The sequence below is a fragment of the Mesoplodon bidens genome (genome assembly GCF_964165515.1).
Source record: "Mesoplodon bidens genome assembly, chromosome: 15".
Classification (NCBI taxonomy): domain Eukaryota; kingdom Metazoa; phylum Chordata; class Mammalia; order Artiodactyla; family Ziphiidae; genus Mesoplodon; species Mesoplodon bidens.
The window spans coordinates 64242823-64255570 of NC_138171.1; positions in this window are offsets into that span (position 1 = coordinate 64242823).

The window sequence follows — 12748 nt, forward strand, 5'->3', positions numbered from 1 at the left end:
CAGCAACGAAGACCCAACGCAGCCCAATAAATAAATAATAAATAAAAGTCTTTACACAAACATCCACTGACAGAGACAGAACCTCCAATGGTGCCTCACTGCCCTGATAATAAAGCACAGATTCCTCAACAAGGCTGCAAAAACCTTCATGGTGCAGGCCCTGAATTGTGGCAACAAGTACTGCAGTTGACTCCTGCCCCCTCCCCAAGTCAGAATTACATTTCTTTTGGGCTCCTTCAGTGCCTTGTTTAGAGATCATTTTTAGCCCTTAACACAGTTCTTCTTAACTGGGAGGATTAACTGCAATCATACTATGACCTGTGTCCTCCCTGGCCCTTCCAACATACATACATCAACATCACACACATGACTAGAGTTTTACAAGATCGAGAACAGCGGTAATTCATTTCTTTATCCCTTAAAGTACCCTGTACATACTAAACATTAATAAATGTTTGTAGCTTTGAATTAAGAGATGTAAAATAGCTCTTGGAAACTAAGAACATGGAACATTGCATGGATATGCCTTATAACTTTTGAGCATTTTGAAAAGATAAGGGGAAAAAACAGTGCCCACCTCATAAGTACTATAAAGGTTAATGAAATGTATTTAAATGCAGGCTCTATACAAAATAAAGTTTCAATAAATATCAATGTATTTTATTTCTAGTCTTTGTTATTTAATGGTAAAAGTGTTTAAGGTTATGAGTTTTCCTCTAAGTGCAGCTTTAGGTACATCCCATAATTTCTATATAAAATATTCTCCTTATTGATAAGTTCAAAATAGTTTGTCATTATAGTTTTCATATTTCCTTCCTTCCTTCCCTCTCTCCCTCCCTCCCTCCTTCCTTTCTTTCTTTCCCCATGCAGCTTGTGGGATCTTAGTTCCCCAACCACTGGACTGCCAGGGAATTCCCATCATTGCAGTTTTTATTATTTCCTCTTTAAGCCAAGAGTTGGTCAACTGGTCAAGCTGGTCAAGAAAGTTTTCCTCTGAAAAAAAATTTTTTTTTACCGCATTGATTAGAAAATGAGATTCATTCTATTTCTTCTTTGAAAAGTTCATTTCGGTTTTCCTGTGGACTTATATTTAATAAAGTGTGTTAATTATCCCCCAAAGCCCTAGAAAACAAGGGTTCTATCTATAGGACAAAATCTAGAATAGTCTTGGACCTCTCAAGTATTTTTATATCTTTGGAAGCATCTTTGGTGCTGTGTGAAGGGGAAGTGAGACGGAGGAGTTTAAGTTGCTTCCCAATTCTGCCTTCTGTTTTTTTGTTTTGTTTTGTTTTTTAGCTTCCTCTTCCCTTGCTAAGAGGTTTTAAAAACAAACAACAGGGTCTTCCCTCGTGGCGCAGTGGTTGGGAGTCTGCCTGCCGATGCCGGGGACACAGGTTCGTGCCCCGGTCCGGGAAGATCCCACATGCCGCGGAGCGGCTCGGCCCGTGAGCCATGGCTGCTGAGCCTGCACGTCCGGAGCCTGCGCGTCCGAAACGGGAGGGGCCACAGCAGTGAAAGGCCCGTGTACCGCCTCTAGGTAGCGCGGCAAACATTAAAAAAAAAAAACAAAAAAAACCTACTGTATGGATCTTTTTTTTTTTTGGATGGGCCATGTGGCTTGTGGGATCTTAGTTCCCTGACCTGGGATCAAACCCAGGCCCTCAGCAGTGAAAGCACAGAGTCCTAACCACTGGATCACTAGGGAACCCCTGTATGGATTTTATATAGCAATTGTTAATCACTGCCTAACTGTTAAAGCTGGCAGTAAAAATAGGATACTAAAGGACCTAGGAGAGGCTCATCCCTTTCTCTAGCTGAGACAGTCCTCTTCTTAAGATGCCATGTTTTTTGTCTCTTGAAAGCAGAGAAATCCTGCAGGGGCCACTTTAAGATTTTTTTTCACTTGTGACTTTCCAGAATCTGCAGTAATTCTTTCAGTGTATTGAGGATGTTGTATAGGCTAAAATCAAGGAAGTCAAGGAATAGACTGGTGAATCCACCTCCAAGGGGCTCACAGTATGGTAGGGAGTGAGATACAGGACACTTTGCCCTGCTTACCTAGTCATTTTCACATTCCCAAAAAACCATCCTAAGGGCCCTCCAGGAAACTTCATGATCTTTAATTCTTTTTTTTTAAATATTTATTTACTTATTTGGCTGTGCTGGGTCTTAGTTGCAGCACGCAGGATCTAGTTCCCTGACCAGGGATCCAACCCGGGCCCCCTGCACTGGGAGCACAGAGCCTTAGCCACTGGACCATCAGGGAAGTCCCCCATGATCTTTAATTCTGAAATGAGTACCCACTGTGAAATCCTCTCACATTTCTAGCCTAGTGATCTGGGCAGAATAATCTCAGAAACACCCAAAGCTCAGACTTAAGCCTCCAGGCTTGGCTCCCAGCTTCCTCTCAAGTCTCCTGTAAAGATGTAGAATGGGGTGGGAAGGGAAGCTCAGCTATTGGCCTCTCCTTAGCACTTATAATCAGTTTATTCAGCCCCTAAATCTGGGCATTTTAACAACTGGAATGAGGGAAATTCTCCCCAGAATGATATAGGTAGCCTCTGTCCTGTCTTTTCCGGTTGCCAAGGCCTCCCAGAGGTCTAGCAAAGCCTATCCACACATTTTTTTTTTTTTTTTAACTCTTTAAATTTATTTATTTATTTAATTTATTTTGGGCTGTTGGGTCTTTGTCTCTGCGCAAGGGCCTTCTCTAGTTGCGGCAAGTGGGGGCCACTCCCAATCGCGGTGCGCAGGCCTCTCACTATCGCGGCCCCCCCCCGTTGCGGAGCACAGGCTCCAGACGCGCAGGCTCAGTAGTTGTGGCTCACGGGCTCAGTTGCTCCGCGGCATGTGGGATCTTCCCAGACCAGGGCTCGAACCCGCGTCCCCTGCATTGGCAGGCAGACTCTCAACCACTGAGCCACCAGGGAAGCCCTATCCACACATTTTTAAGGCTCCTAAAAAATTAAAATATTATTAAAATTGTGATATATTTTACGTATTTGCATTTAGCATCTTTAACACTGAACACAAGAATATGACTCGGGTGTTCGACTGGAGATAACTTCAAAAATCTAAAACTTGAGGCCCTGGGACTTCCCTGGAGGTCCAGTGGTTAAGACTCCACGTTTCCAATGCAAAGGGCAGAGGTTTGATCCCTGGTAGGGGAACTAAAATCCCACATGCTGCGAGGCCAAGAAAAAATAAATTAAAACTTGAGGCCTTTCATATAGGTGAGACCATACCAAGTGGCCCCAGGAGAGGCCTATCCATCCCTATTTTGCATTTTATATTAACTGGGGCTCCTCCTAAGGGGGAGGGAGAGTGAAGGGCAGCAGCAGAGAACTAGCGGCCCTCACCTTGGTCTGGAGTGGGGCATACTTCCATTGCCCTAACTCCCCAGAAATACAGTTCACCCTGGACAGGGTGGCACTCCTCCTCTAAGATGTTCTTCTCAGGGTCCTCCAAATGCTAGAGAGCCCCCAACAATGACCAAGGCAAGGTGGTAAAAGGCCTTGCACCTTCCATCTTGTTGGCTGGGAGAACTAGCTCTAGAAGGCCATGAAAGACATCTGACTACCCTGCCAGCAATACAAGTAGATGGTCCAGAGATGTTTCTTATAAAATAGAAATAACAAAGTCAAGCAAATAGACACCATAACATTAATTATGAGTGTGGTTACATAGGTATTTATGTTCTGTGTATTTGAACTAGTTCATTAAAAATATATCTATCTCCAAGGAAAGAGGCATAATGGCATGATTAGCAAGGTTATCCCAGTCAATCTCACTGTTGCTTTGAAGCAGGGCTTGCACTCCAGCCTCAAGAAAAACTCTCTTCCAGAAAGGAGAGGAAGAAAGTTGTAGGTTCTGCTAAGGCGAAGGCACAGGGGAACACAAGGGGCAGGGAGGGACCTGGGGCCTTGGCCCTGACAGGTCTTCCTGTCAGTTCTGTATGCTCTAAGATGCTGGGAGTATGCTTTGAACCTTTGCATTTTTTTTTCAAGAACTTGCTGGCAGAAAAATGAGCCACTAACCTGAGTCTTCCTCCCAAAGGCTCCACTCTGTGTTCTTCTCCCAGAAACTCAGGGTTTGCCAAAATCCCTGGGGGTCTATCAGGCAACTCCAATGGGGTAGAGCTTCCCCTGGGAAGTAAACAGGCAGCTTGTAGGATTTATGTTATTCCCCAAAGTGCTGTTTTCTGTCCTGAGCCATTTTGTTCAACAAGGCCCATGAGCAAAGGACTTACAGGTTAAAAATCAGACGAGCACAGGCAGAACCTGCTCACAAGTTGTTTCATCCTTGCAGCTGGCTGTAGCAAGGGGGTGAAAGATGCCACCTCCTTAATTGTAAAGTCAAAGCGGGGTTCCATGGGGAACAGGAGTCATCCCTGGAAAGGGAGGACCCAGCCTTTTATCATCAGTCAAGGCTTCTCAAGGCTTCCTGCAATTCCATGACCAGGTCCACACAGCCAATCCACTGCTTTGCCAACAATGATCACTGGCTAACGTGCTAAGGCGCTGCTTCTGGAAACTACTGGTACTGGAATAGTTATAATCTAGACCAGTGCTTCCCAGCCATGTGCACATTGGAATCACCTGAGGAGCTTTAAAAAAACCCTCTGATGCCTGGTATGTCTTAAGTTTATTAGAGCTTCCAAAACAAAATTCCACATCCTTGGTAGCTTAGAAACAACAGAAATTTCCAACCATTCTGGAAGCTGGCAGTCCAAGATCAGGATGCCAGTATGGTCAAGGGAGTGTCCTCTTCCACGTTGCAGACTGCCAACCTCTGTGTCCTCAAATGGTCAAAGGGGTAGGGAGCTCTGTGGGGTCTCTTTTATAAGAGGATTAATCCCATTAATGAGGGCTCCACCCCCATGACCTCAGCAACTCCCAAAGGCCCCACCTCTTAATACCATCACATCAAGCATTAGGATTTCAGCATATGAATTTCGAAGAGACATAAACATTCAGACTATAGCATCTGGGTACCACCCCCTAGAGATTCTGATGTATTTGGCATCTGGACATCAGGATTCTTTACAGCTCCCCAGATGATTTAATGTGCAGCCCAAATTGAGAACCACTGATCTCGACATTAATTTGAAGAATTAATAGGAAACTTGGAAGGAAGCAATAGGCCTGGCAGAAGATTTCCAAAGAGGCTGTACGTTTGTAATGACTGATGAAAGACATGTGAGAGGTAGGTGTGCTCTGTTTCAATGAAGGTTACTATAAATCATGTGTCAGGTTGAATTTCCTGTTAAGAGTCTAAGTGTAGTAAGTTAAAAAATGGCTGCAACTTCATGATTACTCCTCCTATTGACAGGGGGTGTCAAATCCTCTTCCCCCGAATCTAGGCTGGCTGTAGTGACTTGCTTAGGCAATAGAATGAAATGGAAGTAACTTTCTGGGACTTCATAAGAAGTCTTGAAGCTGCCATCTGGGGCCTCTTGGAATGCTAGCTCTGGGAATACCCGCCTCCATCTAGAAAGTCTGGTTACCTTAAGACTGTCATGCTTCAAGGAAGCCCAAGCTATGGAGACATGGAGAGAGATGCCTAGTCATCTCCAGCTGTTCCAGCTATCCTAGCCCAGGCACCAGACACAGGAGTGAAGAAGCCATTTTCGACATTCCAGTCCCAGCAGACAGGGAGAAGGGAGAAGAACCCAAGAATCACCTGCAGACAGCCAGCACTGATGCCTCAGACACACAACCCCAGTCGATTACAGCCATTCCAGTGATCCCCAGACATCTGAGTCACCCTAGATGAAGCTCCGGTCATGTGGAAGACATAAGTTGTCCCTGCTGTGCTCTGATCAAAATCCCAACCACAAAATCATGAGCTATTATAATAAAAAGATTGTTTTTACACTAAGTTTTGGTGTTATGCAGCAAAAGATAACCAGAACAACAGTAATACACGAATGGTCATGGTACAAGAATCAAAGAATAGAGACAGATACAAAGAAAACGAGGAAACTTTTCCATCACCCCCTCGCTTCACTTCTGCTCCCTTTTTTTTTTTAATTAATTTATTCATTTATGGTTGTGTTGGGTCTTCATTTCTGTGTGAGGGCTTTCTCCAGTTGTGGCGAGCGGGGGCCACTCTTCATCACGGTGTGTGCGCCTCTCACTATCGTGGCCTCTCTTGTTGCGGAGCACAGGCTCCAGACGCACAGGCTCAGTAGTTGTGGCTCACAGGCCCAGTTGCTCCGCGGCATGTGGGATCCTCCCAGACCGGGACTCGAACCCGTGTCCCCTGCACCGGCAGGCAGACTCCCAACCACTGCGCCACCAGGGAAGCCCTGCTCCCTTTTTTATAGGTAACGGTTGTACATCCTACCAGTCTCCTTCTGATGTGTTTACATATGTATATATGTATATATATTCATTATATGTATTTATCATGCTACATATATAATATTTTCCCAGACTTTTTTAACTTTGCAGTGTGCCTCTGAAACCTCTGAATCTAGATGAATAGGCCTTTCTTACTCTTAACAGCTGCACAGTATGGCACAGTATGGGTGTAACATAATTACTATTTCTTCTGTTGATGGACATTCAGGTTGTTTCCAATTCTTGCTTTAATGAACAATTTTGTAATGAACATCTTATAATGCAACTTTTGTGTGCATTCAATAATTTCTTTAGAATAGAATCCTCGAAATGGAATAACTGAAGCAAAGCGTGTGTGCATTTTTCAAGTTTTTTGGGGGGGAGGTGGTAAAATATACATAACATAAATTTTACCATTTTAACTATTGTTAAGGGTACAATTCAGTGGCATTACATGCATTCACATTGTTGTATAACAACAACCATAACCACCATCCATCTCCAGAACTTTTTCATCATCCCAAACTGAAACTCTACCCCATTACCCTCTGCTCCCAGCCCCTGGTAATCACTATTCTATTTTCTGTCTCTATGAGTTTGACTATTCTAGGTACCTCACATAGGTGAAATCATGAAATATTTGTCTCTTTGTTTTTGGCTTATTTCATTTAGCACAATGTTTTCAAGATTTATCCATGCTGTAGCATGTAACACAATTTCCTTCTTTGTCAAGGCTGAATTAAGTAAGTAGATACATCACTCGTCCAGTGTCACACAGCTGCTTAACTGTAGGGACATTATTCTCACTCAGGCAGTCTGACCCCAGAGTCTGCGCTATGAAGGCATATAAAGCACTCACATGATACTTGGTATATATAAAGTGCTCAGTATATGTTATCATTCATTGCAGTTCCAAAGCCATGACTTTTGGAATTTTGATACCCCCACCCATGTCCACCATCACATCAGCCTTGGAAAATATTTTTCTGTGGTCTTTGATGTCCAATTTTAGCTTTGACTCACATAGTCATTTTCTCCTACTTCCTGCAGCATTAAGAATTGTTTCCAGCTGCTGGCTTTGGTGGAGGCTTGTACTGTGAGTGGGGATGGGAGTGGGGTGGTGTCTACTGTGCTTCCAGCTGCAGCCCCAGAGACCACGTGTGAGGGCACCCTCCATAGGACAGCAGGTGAAATGCCACCTGAGTTTTGATACTAATCTGTGCGTGAAGGAACTTGTCCAGATACTAAGGCTTTGCTGAGCAAATATCATTTCAGTCATTTTAGCTTATTTCAACCATATTTTTAAAATGTAAGCTTCTGCTCTATATCTTCAGGGGAGTTAAGGCATGAGCCCTTATGCTCTTGTTAAAGACTCTGTGTCTGCATTAATTTGATGCCTGCAGTGTTATATGTGTGTCTGTTTACTTTAGAGTTAGGTCTGTTCTGCGTTTCCTTCAGTATTGGCAAACCTCACATATTACTTGAAAAGTTCACATATTTGTTTCTCTATGGACACAGACTGCTGTTTTTGTTTGTTTGTTTTTTTGCGGTACGCGGTCCTCTCACTGTTGTGGTCTCTCCTGTTGCGGAGCACAGGCTCCGGACGCGCAGGCTCAGCAGCCATGGCTCACGGGCCCAGCCGCTCCACGGCATGTGGGATCTTCCCGGACCGGGGCACGAACCCGTGTCCCCTGCATAGGCAGGCGGACTCTCAACCACTGCGCCACCAGGGAAGCCCCAACACAGACTGCTTTTTTTTTTTTTTTTTCTTTTTGCGGTACGCGGGCCTCTCACTGTTGTGTCCTCTCCCGTTGAGGAGCACAGGCTCCGGATGCGCAGGCTCAGTGGCCATGGCTCACGGGCCCAGCCGCTCCGCGGCATATGGGATCCTCCCAGACCGGGGCACGAACCCATATCCCCTGCATCGGCAGGCGGACTCTCAACCACTGCGCCACCAGGGAGGCCCCAGACTGCTTTTTAAAAACCATTCCTAATCCTCTTCAATCCAGTGAAAAATATTCCTGTTAACGAGATTTTGGGAAAGTTTTTATTATAAAAATAATAAGCAAAGCATGAAAGTCTTCCTCTAAGACGGAGCTTGGTATACTTTCTGTTTTGCCTTGTTATTTTACACTGAAAATAAATTCACAGACTATGTTTCATGTGTCATAAAATGTTTACTCATTGAAAACCACACAAAAGTATAGAGGACATAGAGTAAAAAGCACAACCCCCGCCTCCAATTCTACTCTCTAGAGGTTGCCACATTATTCCTTGAGTCTATCTTCAGATATTTAAATTTTAAAAATATTTTCCCATTATTTACAAACATGGGATTATACTATCACAGTGTATGGTAAACGTGCTCTTCTCATTTAATAATATATATTGACCATCTTTGCACATTAACACATGGAAATCCACCACACTGTTTTCAAGGGATGCAGCGCAGCACATGGGATGGATTCACCAAAACTTACTAAGCCGGTCCCCGGGTGATAGCCATTTAAATTATTTACAGTTTCTGGTAATTCCCTGTCAGTCCAGTGGTTAGGGCGCATCGCTTTCACTGCCCAGCCCAGGTTCAGTCCCTGGTGGGGGAACTAAGATCCCGCAAGCCAGGCAGCCAAAACAGAAAAAAAATTGTTTACAGTTTCAAACTAATTGGCAAGTGTGGTAGGCAGGGGAATGTTCCAGAAGAATGACAAGGATCTGAATGAGAAGGTGCCCTTCACACCACCATGCTGGTGAATTCAGACTGGTTATGTTTACCTGAGACTAGAAGGTAGTCTTGATGGGAAGGACTTAAAACAAACAGAATGCTGGAACTAGAATTACAGCTAGACCATCTATTTGGGTGTTCCTTCTTTTTCTTTTTCTCCTGCAGTAGATTTAGATCGAAGGAAATCTTTCTTGAAGGTGAAATATGTAAAACAGTTAAAAAGCAGGGCTGGACTTCCCTGGTGGCACAGTGGTTAAGAACCTGCCTGCCAATGCCAGGGCACACGTGTTCCACCCCTGGTCTGGGAAGATCCCACATGCCACAGAGCAACTAAGCCCGTGTGCAACAACTACTGAGCCTGCGTGCCACAACTACTGCAGCTCGTGCGCCTAGAGCCCATGCTCCGCAACGAAGAGAAGCCACCGCAATGAGAAGTGCACGCACCGCAAGGAAGAGTAGACCCCGCTCTATGCAACTAGAGAAAGCCCGTGTGCAGCAACGAAGACCAAAGGCAGTCAAAAATAAATAAATACATAAATTTAAAAATAAAATAAAAGGGTTTCCCTGGTGGCGCAGTGGTTGAGAGTCCGCCTGCCGATGCAGGGGACGCGGGTTCGTGCCCCGGTCCGGGAAGATCCCACATGCCACGGAGCGGCTGGGCGCGTGAGCCATGGCCGCTGAGCCTGAGCGTTCGGAGCCTGTGCTCCGCAACGGGAGAGGCCACAACAGTGAGAGGCCCGCGTACCGCAAAAATAAATAAATAAATAAATAAAATAAAATGAAATAAAAAGCAGGAGCTGCTCTAGCTGACGTGGGCGGGGGGTTGGGGGGAGGAGTGTCTGTCGAAAGACCCCTGCTAGATTTCTCCAGGTGGACTTCAGAAAGTCCATGAACCCCCTGAAATGATATACGAAACTGTAGAACTGTAGATGCATGTGCTTTTTTCTGGACACACACACACACACACACACACACACACACACACACACACACACAAGAAAAACAAACAAAAGGGAATTCCCTGGCGGTCCAGTGGTCGGGACTCTGGGCTTTCACTGCCGGGCTGGGCTCAGTCCCCAGCAGGCGAACTAAGATACCGCAAGACGCGTGGCGCTGCCGAAAAACAAACAAAACCCCAAAAAACAAAAAACACTACCCTTATGGTCCATAAACATATCACTAGATTTTTCAAAAAGAATCATGATACAGAGTAGTTTAAGAACCTGCACTCTAGGGTTCCTAGGGTCAGCGTTTGAAAACCGAGAAGACGGCAGTGCTGGTGTTGGGGTTCAATGATCCATTTCACAGCTCTTACCGGGACTGGAAATTACCGTTTACCCACCGCTCTCCTCCCCAGGAGATAAGCGCCTTGTGGCAGGGATACTACCTGCCGTGACCACCCTCGCCGCTGCTGACACAGTAAGAGGTCCACAGTAGGCACTCGGTAAATACTCGCCGTAAAACATGATCTATAGGCTTGTCAGGGGCGGAAGACTGGGGACCTACGGCCCCAGTGCAGCCCGTGGCGCCGGATCCCGCGAGCCGGGGTCTTCACGTGCCGCGCTGACTCCACTTCCCAGCGCTGTGTCCGGGACACCAGCAGCTTCGGCCGCTCCTCCTCAGCGCCAGGAGTGCGGCCGCTCGGGCGGGAAGCAGCTATAGGCCATTGTCTGTAGGTGCCGGAGGGCCCGCCGACCCACCCTCCGATTGGCTCTTCATACTCCCGGAGCCTCCTGGGAGATGCAGTTCAGAGAGTCATGGCACAAACGCCGACGCCGCGGGTACAGACCCCGGGGTGAGTCGCGCATCTCGGACTTTTCCCTCCCTCCGGCAGGCCCCGCGGGGTCCCGGCAGGGATGGTGTGCTGGGCGGGTCTCCACCCCAGCGCCTGCCCGCCTGTCATTGCCCTGCGCAGACACTTCCCCTTTATCCTGGGGCCGTTCTTCCCGCAGACAATCCGCTCCTGCCCACCTCCGTAGACACCGCCCACGACGTGCCAGGCGCTGGACAACAAAGAATGAAGCTGGCATTTCTCCCACGGTGCCAGGCGCGCTTGCAATCATCTCATTGAATTCCAGAAACGACCCGTTTGACAGACAGGAAAACAAGTTCAGAGAGGTCGAGTAATTTGCCCAGGTCACACTGGTCCTAGATCTTGGATTCCCATATCTCCTCACCACTCCGGGCAGCTTCCAAACTCATAAACAGTTTCAGTGCAAGGTGGTGAACAGGAATGACCGGAGCACGAGGCAAGAGGGGTCAGCTCTGCCAGGGGTGGGAGGTGGGAGTTGGGAGCGGGGGCAGGATTATGTAAACCGAACCTCAAATGGTGCGGGGAAGGGAAAGCAGTTGCCTTTGGCTGTCAGGGACTGTATGCTCAAGGCCAGCCTCCTAATAGGGTCAATATAAACACTGGTAGAACAAAAAAATTTTTGTTTCAATTTTTTAAATTGTAAAATGTTGGAACTTATCTGGCGGTCCATGGTTAAGACCCCGCTTCCACTGCAGGGGGTACAGGTTCCATCCCTGGCCGGGGAAACTAAGATCCCAGATCCCGCATGCCATGCGGACAGGACAAAAAAAAAAAAAAATGTTCAAATACATAGGAAAATTTAAAGAGTAAAATGAACACCCACTTACTCTCCATCTAGATTTAACAATCAGAATAATGTGTACTGCACTTTATAACTTATAAACACTCTTGTTTAAGGTTACCATAGTGCAAACAAAGCTCTCATTTGGTCAGCCGATTGGAGACCTATTCTGACACCACTACTGCATCACCTGGGACAGGTCAAACCACCCACAGCAACCTACTTTGGGAAGTTGGCTTCCTCTCCCTGATTTCCCATTCTGCTCAGGAGGTCGGAGGTTGTCCCAGAATTTGGTTCACCCTCAGACACCACAGTTACAGTATGTTTCTCAGAGGGAAGTTCATTGCCTGGAAATTCACTTTGAACTTAAATGGTTAGCCTCTCAAAGTCTCAGATTTCTCCCTTAAAATTCAATATACTGGTGGGTGAGGGAGAGTTTGGGTCACAATGGGATCCATTATTTTCAGTTCCAGGTTAACACAGGAACTCTTCCACGATCTTCTCAACAGGTCTTTCCATTCTCTTAATAAGAGATATGTATTATATTCAAATACAGTAAACCTCCTTTATCATGATGGTTGCAGGGACAGGACTGAAATCAGCTTTGAAGCTAAGCTAATTATAAAATACTTTTTAAAAACTATTTTATTATAAAAGTAATACATATTGATTTTAAAATCCCAAAATGATACAAAAATGAATGTGGTAGAAAGTGATACCCCTGATGACCAGGAATGGAGAAAAGATCCGGGTGTCTGAGCTGTGCATCACTTAGGAGGAGAGCAAAAGTTGGACCCTTTGCAGCAGTTGCATTGGTTTTAGATTTGTCATGTCCCCAAATAAAGGCACAGAGGTACAGGGCTGAAATCTGCTTTGAAGGTTACAAAGGTATAGCCACAGAGGTACAAGAAAGAAGAGTTCATCAACAATCCATTTTACTTGTTAAATCAAACATTTAAAATGCATCCCAAGGACTATAATCCTATTTTCACATTTCTTCATTTTAAATCACTGGAACCTCAAAAAATGGAAGCTTTGTGAACCTCTCTTGACCTAGAATGGCCTCAGTGGCAACAAAACACTGCCTT